The 21,702-nt window shown below is 36.6% G+C and overlaps 1 non-coding gene across 1 annotated transcript; it reads left to right on the top strand.

Moving 5' to 3' along the window:
• Positions 1–467: 467 nt before the first annotated feature.
• On the top strand, positions 468–540 carry Trnav-cac (transfer RNA valine (anticodon CAC)). Its single transcript has one exon. It is a non-coding gene; the product is annotated as a tRNA-Val (tRNA).
• Positions 541–21,702: the final 21,162 nt, after the last annotated feature.

Genomic DNA, 21,702 nt, shown 5'->3' with positions numbered 1-21,702 from the left:
ATGTAAATAAATTCTGTTAAAACAGTATACCTCTCAAGTATACAAGCCCCATTAAATCCAGTGTGTTTTAATGGGCCTTTTATACTTTATACATACATATATACATAAAGTGTGTTTAATATAATAGTATACATAAGTAATCAATAACTTATTACTTTAATATCACTGAGGACAAACTCACTGTACACACTTCTTGATTACTTGCAATCACTATAAGACACCTGACGATAATCGGAAACAAATTTAATTTTCTCGGTTAAAAACAAATATGAAGTTTATGATATCTCACGAAATTGAGTTAAAAACATTTAATTAAGCAAACAAACATAACACAAACACAAAAGACATCTCTCCTTCAGAGATGAATTCAATGCAAAAAAAAAAATAGTAAAATAAATAAAAAATGACTACCGCAGAGATGTCTTCGAATACTGACCGGAGAGTCTCTCATTCTCCACCTATCAGGAGTTTCCGTAGTGTAGTGGTTATCACGTGCGCTTCACACGCGCAAGGTCCCCGGTTCGATCCCGGGCGGAAACAAGTGGTTTTTTGGGGGTTCGAGATTTGGGGAAATGCTAGGGGTGTTTTGGGGCAGTGTTTTTGCGGAAATAAATGTTTTTTGGGTTCGAGATTTTGTGGGAAAAAAAGTTTTTGGGGGTTCGAATTACGTACAATTTTTAGGTTCGAACTTTAGCGAAAACTGTTTTTTGGGGTTCGAGCTTTAGCGGAAAATGTTTTTGGTGTTCGAACTTTGGTGGAAAATGTTTTTGGGGTTCGAACATTAGTGGAAAATGTTTTTGAGGGTTCGAACTTTAGTGGAAAATGTTTTTGCGGTTCGAACTTTAGTGGAAAATGTTTTTGGTGTTCGAACTGTAGTGGAAAATGATTTTTGGGGTTCGAACTTCAGTGGAAAGTTTTTTGGGGTTCGAACTTTAGTGGAAAATGTTTTTTGGGTTCGAACTTTAGTGGAAAATGTTTTTAGGGGTTCGAACTCTTGCGGAAACACTTTTGGGGTTCGGACTTTAGCGGAAACCGTGTTTTTTTTTCTATCTTCTTTTTGGGGGTGGTGTTCGAACTTTAGCGGAAACTGATTTTGGGTTCGAAATTTTACGAAAACTGTTTATGGGTTCGAACTTCAACGGAAACAGTTTTTTGGGGGTTCGAAATTTAGCGAAAACTATTTATTGTGTTCGAACATCTGCCAATTTATTTCAGAGGACTGTTTCTATTTTGCTAGTTCATCTCAGGTGATTTTGAGAAAATGGTCATATTTTAACAGGGTCGTATCATGCGTTTCACACAACTGTCAATCTTTAAATAGTACAATTCACCCTTTGGCTAATTTTTTTCTCTTTTATTTAAAAAAATACACTTTAAAGGTCATTTTACAATAAATACTTATATAATATATGCAAGTTAACCACAGAATCAATAAAATTATCTATATTTTTTATAGCTCAACACACTTGAATTTACAACGCATATAGTACATACATAAACCCATACGGCAACTCCGTTTCTTCGTAGATTTTGTCTACTATACACATGAGCAGCAGAACCCTACAAAGTGTGACAAGTCATTGGTTTGGAACAGGGACTATAACACTATTATGTCATATGAAGGCAACAATGTTAAGCAGTTATATGCTTGATGTTAGCACGAACTTGGGATGTACCGATAATAATGTGCAAAAATACATTTTAGGACGAACACACCAAAACGTATTTTCGAACCGGCGTCAACTTTCTTGAGTCGAATTTTAATGGATTTACGTTAAACTTTGTAGTACTAATTCAACGGCGTTTACGAAAAGTACATCATAAAGCGAATGCAGCTATCATTTACAAGTCTAATTCCTTTACAACCAATACGAAAAACGTTTTATAACATTCCACAAACACTCTAGGTCTAAGACTAGTCCCTCACGAAGCGAATACAACTGAAGTTTTTGAACACCCATTAGAACAAACGTTTAGTAGTAACCACTACACAATACTAAACGCATGAGAATGAATAAACACTTAACTGTCCAGCACAACAACAAACTTTTAAGAACCGATACAAGAGGCGCCATAGGCCTACAAAACGGACGCATGTGTGTTAACGCCCAGGCTTCTCTACAGTCACGTTCTAGTCCTATAGAAGTTCTTTTTCCCTCATGACGATAGTTTTATGTCGATGAAAATATGGGGCTTTTGTTATAAATGGTATTTTGTTAGGTCTCTCTCTCTCTCTCTCTCTCTCTCTCGTGATGAGTGAACCATCTGAAAGTGGTTTTCTTACAGACGCTGACAAATGGCTGCAGAATATTAACGACATTTAAAATTGAATAAAAAACTGGGAAAGGAGAAGACAGACAGACAGAGAGAGAGAGAGAGAGAGAGAGAGAGCAGATTCGGTGGTATGAGACAACTAACTGAATATTTCAAACGATGCAAAGACCAATGAAACTAGCTCATTTTAAGTTACCCAAGTCATCAAGTCTTCATTAATATACCTCACTGCCTTCGAGAAATCGTCTCGAGGTAATCCTAATCCAGAATGGAGTGTGGATTACCTCGACGATGCCCTCCGCTTTCAAAATGACACATCAGACAAGGACGGTCTACCTTGACCGCGCAGACAAGATGGTTTAGACTAAAAGGTTCTTACGTAATTAAAAGATTCAAATATGCCAGTACTTCCATGTAGGTACAACTCAGGCGTCCATACGCATGTGCACCTAAGTTGTGCGTACACATACGCGCGCATTACACAGAGTAAATACGCATTTCTGCCAACTACATTCGCAACCGGAGAGATAATTCCCGGTGATGGGAGCCATCTCACCGTTGATTAACCGTCGTTCGGTTCGTTTCACCTCCTCCCTCCCGTCGGGATAGTTCCCAGAAGACCCCACCGATTTATCTCTCCCCGGCTGGGAAAGCCTTTGACAGATGCCCTTCGCTTTATTTCGGCCTGGTCTGGTATCGGTCTTGCTCACACGCCGACGAAAAGTCGAAAAAATAAGAGAGTAAAAATGATGCAGAGGACGTGTTTCGTCAACCGATACTCGGCTCGGACTCCGAGCTCGAAGAGCCTGTTTGTGTTTCATAAAATTACTACGGTTTCCAACTCGTAACTGAGGCTGCAGACATTATTTTGGCATTTAAATCCTCGAAAGTATACAGAAAAATATTATTAAAAACCGACCTTGTGTTAAAATAAAATTCGTGAGCTGTAAAAGCAAACTGATATGATTTTCAGACACTGGTTCCAAGTTCAAAAGATTGAACTGAAACGGCATTCACTTTCATTCCCCGGCAAGTTTCATTTGAGCGCTATTTACTGCTTCAGCCAGCGGATTTTCGCTGCCTGTTTACTGCTTAGGATTTTGCATATGTCATTTACTACCTACCTACTCCTACTGACAGCTATTTAATGCTTCAAATAAACGCTATCCACTGCATCGGTCTACGAGTTTTGAACCGAGTGACACCAGGCAATATGTCACTTGAGTATACGACGTCCTGCCTTGTTGGCCTCCAACTTTATCATATGACAGAGAGTCGTTTCTGTCATTATCGAGTTCATTTTCCTTATTATCTGCTTTTATCTTCGTCAGTGCTCTTTATATTTTTTTATGGTGTAACGATAAAGCTCTTCCTTGAGCTGACGTTACGTTAACTGCAACGAAAAATGATTGCCCAGATGTTACAGGTTACGCTGGTATTTCCTCTAGCATATGTTGCCAGACATTTAATGGCTCTGATCTCTCTCTCTCTCTTTCTTCACATGTGTTTCGAGTTGGAAAAGAATCAAGAGGCAATTAACGTTGTATGAAAGTTAGAAATTCATTAATATACACTTGGCCACTGCCTCCTACCCCTGGCCACCTGCCCTAATTTAAACCAAGGGCCAATAAATGGCAATGTCTTGTGGGTTTCAATCCTAGGCCTACTGATAAGTATACTCTGTTATGAAGTTCTTGGCGAATCTGTTTTTAATGCTTAAAGGACTATCATAACTGCGAGGCTGAAGCTACTACGAAATAGAAAAAGATAAAAGATTCTATTAACTCGTGAACTTTAAAACTGGAGTTGTTTTAATCTATTTGTATAAAAAATATTCAAAGTTTCCTATGAATAGTGTTTTTAGTACCAGTATTTTTCCTCTTAAACATGATTCAAAATATTAAACTATGATATAAGTTACTTTTATGAGTGATATCTGGTAGATACCTCATCCCTAGATACCTCATCCTTTAACCTTAGCTCAAGTCATATTCATATGTCAAACTTAACCAACGTTTTGTAGGCCTAGATAAAAAAAAATATTAAAATAAACTATCAAACTATATGATAATTTTATGAGTAATTCCCGACCGATACCTCACCCTTTCAACTCAGTTCGAGTCATATTCATACGTCAGACCTACTAAACATTTTGGGTCTAGCAAAGACCCTTTCTGTAGGACCAGATCTTCAGGAAGATACTTCGAAATTATTTGGTAATTCACGATAACCCCTTCCCCACCCCTGCTGTCATACAACTTCCTCGTCCCAACTCAATACTGCTCAGTCCAAAAGAAAAAAGAAGAGAGAGCTAAGAACAAAAGAAAAAAGAAAAGAGAGAGAGAGAGAGAGAGAGAGAGAGAGAGAGAGAGAGAGAGAGAGAGAGAGAGAGAGATCCTTACTAATTTGACACCAACGATACCTTCACATGAGATCCTTGGTGGCAAATACTTTCTAGAAAACAGAGCACAGAAGATCGACATTGAAATCGGAATCTGTTAACAGTGATTAACGAAGCATTGCCGTTAGTGAATTCTCATTACCATAAATCCATTCGGCGTACTTATGATTACCAGGGACAGAATAGAGCCAGTAACCTTAGAATTATGGATAAAGACACAAACTGACGGATATTGGACAAAGACCAGAGGTGAACCATTTGCTACCCACTGCCACTTATGTGGCCTATATAGTAGGTCTAGGGCTATCGCCATTATTATACAGTCAAATTAAAATGTCGTGGCGGGTGACGGAAGGTTTTTCTCGGACTATATCGTTCACAGTCATTATTACAAGATCTGTGATTATTATTTCCGTAAAACACACAAAGAAAGGAGAATCATGAAGATCAACCAAAATTTTCTTTCTTTAGAAAACGAAGTATTCAGTAAATGACAGATCTCAGGTAAAGTCAAAAACAAGGGACTAACCTCGAGGCTGAGATTTAAAAGGATAAATAGATCTGGCAGAACTGTAGTATATTCTTTTCCTGGCCCCACCCTATCCATCTTAGAATCTTGAAAAGACTTATTCTATACTTTGACATTTAAAACGATAGTCTATCAAAAGCAAGGCATGGCTGACCCTTTGGAGCATAAAGATGTAGAGTTTTGAGAAGGGATAACCTTTTATAATTTTTTAATTGCACTACCTATCCCAGAATAAGACTGCCTCCAAACTCCATATAAGCCACCTTGATCTTACTGAAAGATTTTATCGGGTACTTTGGTGACTACGTCTTTAAGGGATTGAAACTTCAGCTTGCATGATTAGGATTTAACTCGTCATTATACAACCAAAAAATTCGCTTGGTCTCTCATCTTCTTCTATATATAACAGTGTTTTGTTTGTGTACATTGTCACTCACTCGACTCACCCTGCAAAGAAGTACTTGCATGAGTGTTCTTCCTGCTTCAGAATGATAAGAGCGGAAGAAACTGCTCTGTTTACAGCCAGCATACGACGTTCACAATTACTTTCCGGGAGAAGATAAACAATGGGCCCTTGACTGATGTTAACGATATTCCGGAAGTGAACTATTTTATAATAATTTATAAAAAGGAAAAAGAAAAAAATAAACGAAAGTTGGGTGGAGGGATTGGTCTGGCACCATCCAGACAAATCAATTCAAGATAGCGTTGATCCAGTACAGAACTTAATCTGGCTTTACTAATAAACCGATGAGATTTTCCCCTTTGTCTACAAAGAAAAGTCCTAAACTTTTAGATTCAAATACGAAGCATTCTGATGACACCTTCTATCATCCGCCGCGACATTTTGGTTTGACTATAACATAGCTGAGTGCAGATACAAATCATAATCGTACTACTACACAACTACATATAAAGGAGTTATGAAATGTTCTGGACGTAACTGAAAATCCGAAATGTAACAACAATAAACTCTATAAAAGGAGCCATTAGCTTCTAAGAAAATAGATTCTGCTGGCAGAAACTGTCATTATGAAAACTTGTCAATGTATAGAAACCTGGTAACAATGTTTTGAGATCTTCCATTGTACATGGAACCTGGTAACATTATTAAATTGGGCCCCAAAAACCATAATTAAGACCAAGATAGTGTTGCTTGGTAACAAAATCATGACATTATGGAATTAGCCTAGCTATTCCCTAGTTATTGGCGAGGATAATTAACGCTATTGCCTCTATAACTGAACCGGGATATACAAAGTTACTCATTTTTAATTTCTCCTGGCGACGTTAATTTCATTACCAAATGTACTTGCAGGGAGGAGAAAATTATCACAGAAATATGTAGTATATCTATAAGCACACTTAATACAAGTAACAACAATCTTTAACAATAACGGGGATATGATGACGGTTTTTAAAAGGAAATTTGAATTGCTGAGAATTTTTATAAAATATTACACACTATCATTTTGTAACAAAGGTATATTGAACATTATACTTTAATTTTTTTAATTTTATTCTTCTGTATTTATGATAAGATAAGTACTATGTAAATAATGTAGAGAATTTTGTTATATTTTCATAATAAAAGATAAAAAAAATCATCCTAATCAATTCATCATTTGCCCAAATCGACTGGCCAGGCTTTGACAAGGAATACCATACCTCCTCTTACTACTACTACGACCCGGCCCCCCCTCCCCCCTCACCACCATACGGTCGCAGATGAAAGGAAAACAAACCCAAATATTTATGGGTTGTAAATCAACAACCAAACAACCGTAAGGGGACCTCTACACCAATATTTTCTCGTGTTCTAATAAGCTACCGCGCAGGCGCAGACCTATATAATAGTATACCGACCCTCTGTAGTACCAACTGGCTCGTTAGAGGGAGGGAGGTGTCGGAGTTACATCCACGTAATGTGTCGTCAAGGGGAGGGATGAAAGGGGAAGGGAGAGAAAGGATAGAGGGAGGGAAGAAGTAAGGAAACCACTAAACAGGTTGTTTAGGAGACGCCCGTGTAGGAATATGGCGCCGAAGGCTATACGTCGTCACTCAGGGAACGATTGTAGTACTAGTACTAATCCCAATCGCGATTCGCAAAGTGACTGTGATAAAATTAGGAAAAAAAGGGGATTCGGTTGTCCTAATCTTGTTTCGTCAAGTCCTTTCTAGGGGAATTGTTGACAAGATTGGTCGAGGTTAGGGTTCGATCATACGAGCAGTGGTGATTCGGTTGTTCATCTGAATGATTCGGAAACCGAATTCGGTTACAAAGAATAAAATGTATGAAATACTAAATAATAATTTCATAAAATCCTGTTTAATTAAGGCCAAGTGAATCATGGCTCGCAAATGTGGGCGTGAGGTTCAGTTACTTCAGGGGAGAGAGAGAGAGAGAGAGTGAGTGAGTCCCAAACCCGAACGACTGGCACTTTGGAGGGAAACAGAAGTTGGCTAGCCGCCGGCTCTCTGGAGGGAAACAACAAGTGACTTTAGTTCATATTTCAAAAATTACGACAAAACTAAAACTAAAATGAAAATTTAAATTTCCTCCTGGGTATCGAGGTCATGATTAGGCAAGAATATTAATTAAAAGAACAACCCTTATATTAACATTCTTGATGTGAGCTACGGCCCTAGACGTATGTCCACTCACTTAGATATGCTGGGGGAGGATTCGATTCATGTTGATAAATATCCATTTGGTAAGTGAAATCAATAAGAAATTACGGTCCAGTAGAGATACAGTAGAGACTGTTCAGGTTGAATGTAAACTTTACAGAAAATCCCGTCAAATGCAGATTCAAAAGTACAGTCAAGGTATCTCCAGGCCTTTACTACAAGTCATGTCATGGTACTGTCATATTAGACCCAGTTTCTGAAGGCGGATATGACATTCTGACCAATGCTCATTATCTATTCAAGAAGAGATGCGCCGTAGTTTCTTCGGCGCGATCAATTTTCTGCACGAACCGTTGCCCATGCAACTTTCAGCCACGGCCCGGTGGTGGACTGTCCTATGGGCGTTGATGTTCCGTTAGCCTTTGAGAAAACAATTAGGGGCAACTTTAAAATGTACCTTTAAAGTTCCTTTCGCCTTAAAGAAATCAAGTAGGCCTATAGTTCCGGCAACGTCAAAACGTACCTACGGTAGGCCTATAGTAAAAGGTCAACGGCAAAACGTACCTGTCACGGTAGGCCTATAGTAAAATGACAACGTCAAAATGCACCTGTAACGGTAGGCCTATCGTAAAAGGACAACGTCAAAACATACTTCTAACAGTAGGCCTACAGAAAAAGGACAACGTCAAAACGTACCCCTAAAGTAAAAGGCTAACGTCAAAACGTATACCTGTAACGGTAGGCCTATCGTAAAAGGAAACGTCAAAAAAACGTAACTGCAACGGTAGACCTATGGTATAAGAACAACGTCAAAACGTACCTCCAACGTACCTTCCGTCTCAAAACGTTTCTAATCTACGAATTCGACTGAACATCGATTTCGTCACTAATACCAAGAGATCCGTTTCATCTGCTTCGTACTTCCTCGAAACCCTTTGACATTTGCTGGTTTTAATCTCGCCCGTTATCTCGTCCTCTCGACGAATTCGTAGAAATGAACTGGTGTCCTTATAGAGCATTTTGCGACTTTATATGAAACCAAGGTTAAAACAAACTCATGATACGTAATAGCGAGAGGTTGGAGTTAATTCTAGTAATTCCGGGGTAAATAACCATAGGCCTAGTACTACCACCAGAATCTAAAATTAACCAAAAAAGCTATGAACAATATCAGTCTTAATGACTAGCCTTCAATGATTTGAAATACAGGCTATATACTCATTCATTTAAAATATAAAAGTAAATTTTACTCAATAACATATCACACACAAGAGCGTTCAAACCAAGATGATAATATATGAGCGCTCTCTCTCTCTCTGTATTTTAATAGAGAGAACGTAGAATTAAAAGCATATAACTAGAAGTAAAAAAAACAAAATATACCAAGAAAATGTATACATACGCAACAAAATGCAACAGATAACATTTGTGTGTATACACACACACACACACACATATATATATAGTATGTATATATATATATATATATATATATATATATATATATATATATACTACTATCTCTCTCTCTCTCTCTCTCTCTCTCTCTCTCTAAAGGAGTAAACCAACAAACCAACTTATTTATATATGAAAAATAATCCATTATCTTTAGGTCCATAGACGCAATCTGTATCTTCATAAGAGTAGACCCATACCATGCCTTTCATCGCCTTGTATATAATAATAATAATAATAATAATAATAATAATAATAATAATAATAATACGTTCCGATTAACCAACGCATGGCGGTTATACTCTTTATCAGATAAACACTGACGCGTTTATCTTTTTATCACCTGAAGCCCTTTCTAAATTTAGACTTACGTTAACCACGAATCAAGTCAGCGTATATATATATTATATATATATATATATATAATTATATATAATGTGTATATATATATATATATATATATATATATATATATATATATATATATATAATATATATATATATCTATATATATATATATATATATATATATATCTATATATTAAGATATAATATATATATATAGATATATATATATATCTATATATATATATAGATAATATATATATATAGATATATATATATAATATATATATATATATATATATATATATAGATATAATATATATATATATATAATCATATATATATATATATATATATATATATATATAGGAGCTTCACTTAACATTTTTTATATAAACAAACTCCCTTCCTCTCTGATTATTAAACAACACCAAATACAACAGCTATCACAAAAATATCACAAAAAATAACGACAAAAACGCAATAACTGATTGTGAATTAACAGTGTCTTACTTGATGGCCTGACTACCTGGTATATAGAAGACTGCCCAGGCCTACATAGGCCTAATAGGATTCACCTACTCGGTTATGAATCGAACTTGGGATATCTAATTAATTTATTCAGTTCCTCAAAGGAAAACAGGGTAGGCTGAGAATAATATATTAACGCAAATTGCAGTAATTTTTCGCCTTATATCGTTTTAATTAAAGTTTATGCAACTCTAGAATGAAGGAAATATCGTCACCAGTACCAGAATTCCTTGTGGGGAATTTTGATTGGTCAATATATCCCCTGGAGAATTGGGAAATGGGGACAATGACCAGTGGCACCGGGACCTCTGGTGGGTGAGACTTAGTATCCTCCTGCTTAGACTAATAAATAAATATTATACTATAAACATGATTAAAATAACCATATTCAAATACAGACTAAAAATAAACTTACCACTTCAAACAAGTTCTCCAAGTTGAAGGCTATTGTACTATCATTACCAAACAACCTGTAAACGTATATACTATATAAACGCGAGCATGTATACAACGAACCTACGGAAATACTATAATACGCGAAGAGAAAACGTGAAAAATATTATATATGGCAAACTGACCTTCCTCTCCCCCGACGCCACCACCACCACCATCATCATCATCATCGTGATTCTACGAAAACGATTTTCTTAGGCCTACGGAATTTCAGTTTCGAAATCCACTGCAAGATAAGGGAGGTCCAGTTCCTAAAATCAAAATACTACTCGAGCCCTAACCACAGGAGCATTTTAAAAAACGCACTCATTCAAAGAACACTACGCAACGACTAACACGTTTTGGACATCACTACTACGAGGGATATTGAATCGCTTTAAAACCAGCCATTAAACAAGCCTTTTGTACTGATCTAAACTGTCCTTATAGGTAGTTTAAAAGGGGCATATTTCCTCTTTCTAAGACGTACGTACTGATAAATTCTTCCTTTTCGAATTGTTAAATCACAAATGTCATTTTTTGTTATCGATACTATCTCGTATTTACCGGCATTCCAATGTTTCTGTGCTTGAAGACGAGACACTTTAACCCCCATGTCTGTGAACGCCTCCGTCAACTCATTGTCGCCTCTCTCCTTCCACTTAATTTTTTCTTTTCTTTTGACAGTCACGTAACCGCTACATCGAGCTACGTTCTGGAAATGTCAGTCTTTTTAATGTGCATTTCCGTAAACGCAATGAATTAATTCGTTTTCCAACGTTATTCAGGCAGTGGAAATAAATGTGACCTCCGGTGTGATAGGGTGGGGAAGCGGTACGTCTGCCACGCCAAGTATGGAGAAAATGTCCACACTTTTTAGTGGCTTATTGTGGTCAGGTATGTTATTTTTTCTTATGATTCATTTATTTCATATTCTTAGTCATTTGTATATGTATATGCATTAAGTTCCTATAATAATGACTGATTACAGAGCCATCAAAGACTGGTTATTTACGCTGAATTATGAAGCAACAGAAGTCGATCTAGCGATGTCTGGAGCAGTGTTGCCAAGTAGTATGTGTTTACCCTCCAAACTGGGTATAAGATTTACACAAAACCGTGGAAATGAATGAAAATAGCGTATCCATTTGTAGTATATATGCATATTAGAGCAATTTTATCATTATTTTATTACTATGACAACTAGAATTCGTGGAAACAGTTTGTAAATGCATCGACGTATGTGTGAAGCTCCACTAAATTGGCAACGATGGTTTGGAGTGACCCTGTCGAATGCAGCGTATGACAACAGAGTTGACAACTTTAGGTTTCCATCTAATTAAGGCAACTTAAACCTATTCAAAATTGTTTTAATAAATGTTCTAATTGAATGTGATTGACATAATTTTGGTGTAATTGTTAAGACAACCATTCTCCTCCAAAGCTGCACTAGGCCGATGTAGCTGTTCGTTGTTGGTAGTGAAAAAAAAAACCATCTTGGTTTCAGTATTGCTAACAATATTACTTGATTTATTAGCTTGTCTAACTGGCGGAGCAAATTCAAGGTCAACCAGTGCTACTATGCCCAAATTCTGCCAGCAAGATTTGAAAAGCCAACGGAAAATATGGCCGCCTGACAAAACCTTTTATCCACTCTTAGCCTTAATTTCGTAAATATGATTAAATAACTCGACCATTAAACTAATTATACGTACATTTGGCTACAGCGTGTTATTCTTAGGGGCTACTCCCAGAACAAGAAACCTGGCTGGCATAAGGCCAACTTAACCTGAAACTAAGATGAAGATGGTCGCTTACGTTAAAATAGGCCTAGTCTAATTCTGCGACGGGAAGTAACTTTATATATATATATATATATATATATATATATATATATATATATATAACATTTCTAAAAATGTAATTTAGCAGTCCTGAAAAAAATGTCACTAGTCTAAAATTAAGCTTACTTGTATTTATTTATTTTGCATTGCTGTCGATTAAAACTGTAATGCACAGACTTATTACAGCACTAGGCCTAATCTCCTTTTTCCCGTGTAAACAAAGGTGCCAAATTTGGACAGTTTTGTTTTACTAGTTGTGTCAATATTACGTATTTAATATTGTTTATTTTGTAAGCTGCACGTGCAAGTTGCAATGATGCCGTAGGCCTACCCGAAGACAGAAATGTAAACATATACGAACTGTCTTACCACCAGAGACAGTCGCAGTCACTAGTGTGACTAGCGTCGTCCAGAGGATTGTATTTCAGTACTTAATAAAATAACCGCATTATAGTGATTTGTTTACGCAACCTGGCGTTGCAACGGTTATGGACATTGGCGCTAAAATGTGCTATGAAGGTCTGCAAGTTGTTTTTATTTACGTTAAATGTTTTGTACATAATTTTTTAGAATGTAGACTATAATTTTGATAAATACTTTTCATAAGTTGGTTGGTCTAAGGTTAAAAGACTGTGATGGTGAATATATTCAAATAATGTTTTTACAATATATTCAGATATATTTAATATATTTTACAATGTATTTGAATATATATATATATATATATATATATATATATATATATATATATATATATATATATATATATATATATATATATATATATATATATATTTGCAATAATGTCCCGTCGTACATACATGAATTCATGCTTATTTAAATAAGCATAACAATCGGTAACTGTAGTGATATCCACTGTTAACTATTCTCTCTCTCTCTCTCTCTCTCTCTCTCTCTCTCTCTCTCTCTCTCTCTTATACCTTTGCGAAAATTCTACTTTTCGCACCAAAATCTCCCTTTAACGTATCACGACCGCAAGTAAGAAAATGAAAAAAATTTTGGAACATACGAAATCGTCATGAAAACTGAAAAATCAACCGTTGTTGAGGTGGCGAGGGGAGTTGGTGGCAGTTACTCCCCTGGGTTAGGGGAAAGGGGGGGAGGAGGGATTATTGCTGAGGGCAGGGGGAAGGGGAAGGGGGTTGGCCAAATGACTCGGTCTCCCAATTTTAATAAACTTCTCGATGACTCTCCATGACGGTCGAAGAACCCAGCGCACCTCCATGTTTGCTGGGAGTGAGGGAGGTGGGAGAGGGAGATACCTCTTCACTACCCTCCCCTCGCTCGCTCGCTCTCTCTCTCTCGAGAGAGAGATAGATAGAGGGAGAGGGAGGGTAATTGTTGGTTCAGGACCCAAATAGGAAACAATGGAAAAATAATAACGGCATATCTGGTGCGCGGTTTCAGGAGAGGGAAGGTTTTTCCTTTTTTTTTCTTTTTCTGGCGGGAAAGGTGGGATATTGCCCATATATAGCAGCGTGGAATTTACATCGTAAGGTTAGATAAGGCTGGCTCTCTCTCTCTCTCTCTCTCCTCTCTCTCTCTCTCTCTCTCTCTACATATATATATATATATATATATATATATAATACATATACATATACCCCTTTGGTGAAATATTGATATTAAAAGCTTTCCTCCACCAACAACAACCACGAGATCGATCCCGGAATGGGGAAGAGAATCACGACTGCTTTAAGCAAAACCTGTTGTAGTTCTGCTGACCTACACAGAATTAACACCTGGTGGTGAGTCGACTGGGGTTGGTCGCAGCCAGAATTGACTTACTTCAAGTATGATGCGACTAGGAATTGACTTAGATATAGCACTCAACTCTTGCTCCACATGCTTTTGGTTGCTATTGTAAAACAGCTTGCACCAGACAACTAAGGCTTGTTGCAAGGTTAGTTACCCTTGCAATGTTGATAGCCATATACTGGCAGTATTACGTGAGGCTCTAGTTCTTTCTAGGACAGGTAAATCAATAGGTAACAAAATTTAATGGTTACTGTAAGCACTGGATAATAATTGGGGCCTCCAATATCTTGATCAATACCAAGGTAATGTTTGCAAATCATAGAGAGCGCCTAGGCTAACGACATACTACCTCCGATGTGTTTACTCTGGACGCATGTTGTAAACTGTGTGATAACTACCGCCATCCATCATTATTTGTAATTACTTTTCCCCAATGCCCCGATGCGCAAATTCATGTCAGTTACCAGTGATGCTCTAGGCGATAGGCTCGTTAGGAACTGTCACCTCTTATATTTGGATTCCAGAATGCTTATACAGTGCAAGGGTATCTAAGAAAAAGATTCGGGTACAGAAGTGAAGGACTCGTCAGAACCCTTCGGCTAGAATGAGGTAATACTAAAGTCGTCTTGTTATGCTTTCAATGATGGTCCTTAGCATTAGCTGGTGACAACAGCAAATACGGCTTTATGAGATATGGCCATCTTATATCATATAATATTCATAGTCTCTCAATTTATCCGAGGGAAGTCTACTGCGTAACAGCCATCGGAAAAATGGCTGCGCAGTAGCCATCTGTGAGGTCAATAAACAGTGGACGCTGACTGATAATAAGAGTGGCTGAAAGCGACTAGTGGAGATTACACCGTCTCCAGGCATGAGAAACTGCTTGTGGTAAGAGGGTGGCCCCTTGAAAATACTGCAGAAAATGGTGACAGAAAGGGTTAAATTTGCCGAAATATTCCTTGTTGTGGCTGTGGGGAGCATATTCTTGTACCAAGTAGTGATGAACTACCAAACCTACTCCACTAGGGACACATCATTTTCTATCTACAGCAAGGATATACCTAGGACACCTCCACTCATTCTTTGCCCGAGACCTCCACTTGACGTTCTAAAGCTGCTAAAATTTGGACTTGCTCTGAATACTACTGATGTCCTGGAGGCTAATAGGGACCTGTCTGTTCTCTCGGGCATATCAGAAAACACAACTCTACTTCAGTTGGCAAAGGAAGCCTCATGGAATCTTGGTAAAATTTTGAAAAGTCTACAGTTTGGCAATATAAAGGAAGTATATCAGGAGTCTACTAGAGACTCTATTTTGTGGGATAGAATGTATTTAGGAGGACCTTGTTTTGCTTTGAAATCATTGCTAGACGTCACTTCTGCAACTGTTAGTTTTCAGGTAAATACCCATCGTTCCAAGATGAACTTGAGTGAATATGACTTGACTGATCATCCAGATGGGGAGGCCCTGTTGGACATGGCAGTATACCTTCATGCTGAGCTGTTAAATGTAGAACTCTACATTCCTACCTTGTTAAATGGTTATATAACACGCTCAAGAGTTGTGCCTAGGAGGGAAGTGGCTAGAAGTCTAGAATTTGCATCATACTCTGTACAGCAACTACATTGGCAGAAGTCAGACCATCCTGAAATTTGTGTTGAAAAATGTCTCAGAGGAATTGCTAAGAAATTTCATACCTGTTTTTCTGTGAAGCCATCAAGTACAGAAGTACTCCAAAAACCTTGTACATTAAATCATTTTTTCCAAGATGATAGTGGTTGTGTTCTGCACTGTAAAAGTGGTAGCATCGAAGATAAGTGGCGGAGTGTAGAGAGGAAAAACTTAAATGGTTCATTATACACCATTAAAATGAGGAGGAAACACAAAGTACTTATTGAAAAAGAAATTTATCCTCTCCATAGCCTTCTCTCTGATATTGGAGGAAGCCTCGGATTATTTCTAGGTATCTCGCTGTTGACACTAGGTCAAGTGATCAAAGATTTTGTTTCATCCTCTGTGCAAAACATCAAAGAGACAAAATATAGATCAAGTTTGGATTTTTATGGATTTAACCATCATATAGTTCAGCTTACAAAGCTTTCTATTCACCTGCTTATAATATTTACGGCCACGATACACACACTGACTCTAGTTATTGAGATGAAGAAGCTGCCAGTAAAGACATTTGTTTCTCTGCTCAGTAATAACCACTCTTGGTATCCTTCACATGAAAATGGAGGTAAATCTAACATGGTCAACAGCACTGAAATAACGAGCTTGATTGCCTCAAGGCTGGCCAGCCGAGCATTTGGATGTCGCACACCCAACATGGAAAATGACTTCATAGACTGCCTTTTGGAAAGTGATGATGCCTTCAATATCATAGGCATCGTACCTTTCCTAAACATTGCGGATCTTCCGATGTGTCAGAATGTTACTTCGAAATTTCCAAAAATTAAGTTTGAAGTCCCTTATCAGATAATGGCTGAAATAAGAAATTTAAAGCAGCTCAGTCATTGTTACAAAAACTACAAAAGAAATTCTACTCTGCTGCTCGGTGATGACCATGTGCCAGATGGCTACTGCAAATTATGTGTGTTTCAAGAAGAAATTTCTCCCATTGATTTATTTGTAGAGTTCGGAGGTATTATAAGTCTATATTTTGGCTTGTCATTGCTTGGGACTTTGAACTGCAAACACTGGAAAAATCTATTTCACAAATCATCAGAGTGTATTTTTAAAATTCTTAAAATATTCCTTGGATGCTTAGTGCTTTGTGTTACCATATATGTTTGTTTGATGCAAGTGTCTGATTTCTTGTTCAGGCACCCTATATCAATTGTGCCGTTGTCCACCTCAAGTTATGAGTCAACTTTCTCGGTCACTGTTTGTCCATGGCCCCCTGTCAATACTGCTGCTCTGGTGGAATTAACTTTACAGCAGACATTGCCCAAGGATCTTGATTCCGTGGAACAGGGTGTCATAGTGGAAAAATTGACCGAAGTCTTCAGCCAGAACTTTACACTGTTCACTGATGTCTGGAATCAGGCCCAGTGGGAGGTTCTAGACATCATAGAAAAGTATAGTAAAGAAGATACACACAAATACTCAAACGATACACTCAAAGACTGGAAGCCTATGTATGTGGCAATGCATAAATGCTTCACTTACACTCCACCCAAGAGTAGCCAGAAACTCTACTTGATATTCATGATGCCAAATATTTCCTTCTATCTAACACTTCACTCACCTGACGAAGTACCTTTCATAAGAAAAGTTTTTCTTGTCGCAGGCCATGCACATGTTCGGAAAGTGTCCAGGTACATCAGCTATGACGAGAACAGTGGAAATCATTTTGGAAACTGTATGCAGCAATGCACTGTAGACCATTATAGCAGACATGTGTATGGTTTAGATGGTGATACATCCCAAAATTCATCTAATTTTTGGGCTATCTATAAGTTACTGAACTGGACCTTTCTCACACCGTTGAGGAACGAGACCAGTTACCCAACTTTACCCGACGCTCAGCTTTTCGATGAAAAATGCCAGATTCTCTGCCGGACAAAGATCAAATCCTTCATCAATGTCATGGCTGTGCACCCTTATGAGAAGTACAAGATTTTTGCCAACGAACCAAGTTTTACAGCTTGGGCGACAAAGAGAATTTCGATGAGGCAGTTCATCATCCACAAATCCCTAGACCTGTACACTCAAGAGATCGTCAAGGAACACGATGGGTACAGCCTCTCCCAGCTCATCAGTGATGCAGGCAGTGTGATCGGGATCACCATTGGAATATCAGTGTTGTCTCTGGGGCAGATGGCTCTTGGACTCAGGAAAATTGGTAAAGGACGTTTATCTGAAAAGAAATTCGACTGCTGAGCGATTAAAGCTTTTAATGTCATTTGGGCTCAAAAAGTTGGAAAATTGCTAAAAATGACTGAAATCTGCCACTACATTGTACTATTTTCAGCACGTCAGAACTACACTTTTCATTTTGCACAAGATATACTGATCAGTGTCTCATTGCTTTCATGATCTTAGTGCTTAGTGAAGTGAAATAACTTTACAGATCAAGGCAAAAGTGTACACACACACACACACATGGTGAAAGTTTACTCACACTATAGTATAGTATACTATAGTAGATATTACAACCACGCTAGATGGCATCATTTAAAGCACTAGAATTAGTCTTATAAAGAGGTTTCCTGTGAGATATCAAAGCTTTTTTTCTCATTCCTATATGTAATCAACTTAATTTCCAAAGCTATATTTCTTGACGTTTAGAATTATACAGTCATCAGTAAATAATGTTTGTAATGGTTGCATAATAAAGGGTACTTATTTTTTGGAGTTTGAAATATCATTTCTCTTTTATCTTGCCAGATAAAACAAGGCATGATATGCTCTACAGCACATGCTAAAATCTAAGGTCAAGTAGTGTTGTTTCACCAACGAAAATTAAAATAGATAAGTTATATTTTATTACTAATAATTCTTCTCTACTGTTTAACATGCGCCTTATTTATTTTTTACGCTTTCATTCTAATGAATAAATCATAAATATCCTATTCTATAATTCCTGTATCTTTACCTCAATGCAAAACACCTTTTTCAGACATTTTTAGGCTTTTCCATAGGCCTTTCCTAACCAACCAACCACCCCCCCCCCAACCCCACCACCACCAACAACAAAGTAGTTTGTGGCTTACTCCCCGAGTAAGCAGAAAATTATGTAAAGGTAAATAAGCAGACATTAATTAATAATTACAAAAAAAATGAATTTATTACAGATAAATAGAAATGCTTTGAAGATGCAGATATTACCTTATGCTCTTACTGACATAGCAAATATTTTAAGATATATTTGTGGGAAAGAAATGTAAGTATGGTAATCTTTTGCATATTATGAAAAAAAATAGAATTCTATTAACAAAGATTGTTATATCAGTATAACATATATCAAGTTGATTGAAAATAAACAGTTAATGAAAATGAAACGAGAATCTAGAATAATTATATATCGAATGATTATGGAGATAAAATTTGCTAAAAGTGGAGAAAAAGACTTAAAAATCGAAAGAAATAAATAAACTGAAAAATATCTAAAATATAAATATCTTAAAATATTTTTAAAATACGGAACTTGTGACAAACTCGTCGTCAGGTAAAATATATGATTAAAAAATCCAGAAAAATACTTAAAAACGAAAGAAATGGATAAACGGAAAAATATTTGAAATATGGATATCTGAAAATATTTAAAAACGGAACTTGTGACAAACTCGATGTCAGCTAAAATATATAATTAAAAAAAAGTGTCGCAACTTCTCGACGATCGGAGACTACGATCCGAAACGATCCTGTGCATAATGAGGATGTTTCCCCCCCCCCCACCCCCCGCGTTCAATCTCCCGCCGAAGGACCTGGAAAAAGTCCTTCGCGGCAATTACCCGCTTATTCCTTCGTAGGAGTTTCCGGTATCCTGCCAAGATTCCGCGAATTGGAAATATCTCGAATTTTTTATTTATTTATTTTTTTTATTTTTATATTTTTTATGTTTTTTTGATGTTGGCAAAGTTTAGTATAGGTGATTTATGTGTTGATAGGTAACTATGGTTTTTTTTTCTCTCTCTCTCTCCCCCTATTTATATATATATATATATATATATATATATATATATATATTATATATATTATGATAATAATATATATATATATATATATATAATATATATATATATATATATATATATATATATATATATATATATATATATATATATGATATATATATATATATATATATATATATATATATATCTATATATATATATATACATATATATGCACACATACATACATACACATATATATATTATTTATATATAATAATATATATATATATATATTATAATAATGTATATATTATATATACACTAAATTAATAAAAATTAATTATATATATATATATATTATATATATATGATATATAATCATATATTTATATATATATATATATATATATATATATATATAGGCATCCTTGTCGTTTCTCCGTCTATTTCTACTCTCTCTCTCTCTCTCTCTCTCTCTCTCTCTCTCTCTCTCTCTCTCACTGGGAATCGGAATGAGATAAAAACTTGGCCGTGGAAGTTGAAATCTGATTACACTCGAGTGACGTCACGTGGTGCATTATTGAATTCCAGGTAATTTTCAAAGCTCATAAATTGTCCTTCAAAGTCACTGGAAGGACAATTCAAAGTCGTTTGGATTCAAACACAATAAATTCATTTTACTAATCTAGTAATCAATCAGTTGAATTTGCACTGTGCCATTTAACAGTCAAGGTCAAATTAATGATTTAATGTTGGTCTCTCTCTCTCTCTCTCTCTCTCTCTCTCTCTCTCTCTCTCTTTCTCTGTATATATATATATATATATATATATATATATATATATATATATATATATATATATATATATATATATATATATATATATATATATATATATATATATATATATATATATATATATATATATATATATATATATATATATATATATATATATATATATATATATATATATATATATATATATATATATATGCACTATATATTTGTATACCTATGTTTATTTATATGTACATATACCCATAATAGTAATAGTATACTTAGTAGTAAAGCTAATAGAAAATTAAAGTAGAATAGTTATAGGATCGTCTCCCGTAACGGATCCTAGCACACTTTACGTCATCGCCATTATATATAGGATCGTCGCGGGTCCTCGTCCGTCTAACATGATAGCTAGTATGTATAGGATCGTCGCCTAAGAAAATGATCGTCTCCCGCAACGCGACGTGTCCTCGTCCATCTAACATGATCGCCAATACATATGTAGGATCGTCGCTCAAGAAAATGATCGACTCCTGCAATGCAGCGGGTCCTCGTCCATCGAACATAATCTTCAGTATACATATTTAGGATCGTCGCCCAAGACAAGGATCGTCTCCTTCAACGGGTCCTCGTTCATCTAACATAATCGCCAGTATATATATAGGATCGTCGCCCAAGTCAAGGATCGTCTCCTGCAACGGGTCCTCGTCCATGTAGCATAATCGCCAGTATGTATATAGGATCGTCGCCTGCAACGGGTCCTCGTCCATGTAGCATAATCGCCAGTATGTATATAGGATCGTCGCCTGCAACGGGTCCTCGTCCATGTAGCATAATCGCCAGTATGTATATAGGATCGTCGCCCAAGACTAGGATCGTCTCCTGCAACGGGTCCTCGTCCATGTAACATAATCACCGGTATATATATAGGATCGTCGCCCAAGACAAGGATCGTCTCCTGCAACAGGTCCTCGTCCATGTAACATAATCGCCGTTATATATATAGGATCGTCGCCCAAGACAAGGATCGTCTCCTGCAACGGGTCCTCGTCCACGTAACAAAATCGCCAG

The sequence above is a fragment of the Macrobrachium nipponense genome, chromosome 37 (assembly GCF_015104395.2).
Source record: "Macrobrachium nipponense isolate FS-2020 chromosome 37, ASM1510439v2, whole genome shotgun sequence".
NCBI classification, from domain to species: domain Eukaryota; kingdom Metazoa; phylum Arthropoda; class Malacostraca; order Decapoda; family Palaemonidae; genus Macrobrachium; species Macrobrachium nipponense.
Note: the sequence above shows the minus strand (reverse complement) of the source record. Positions and strands in the feature narration are given on the sequence as shown.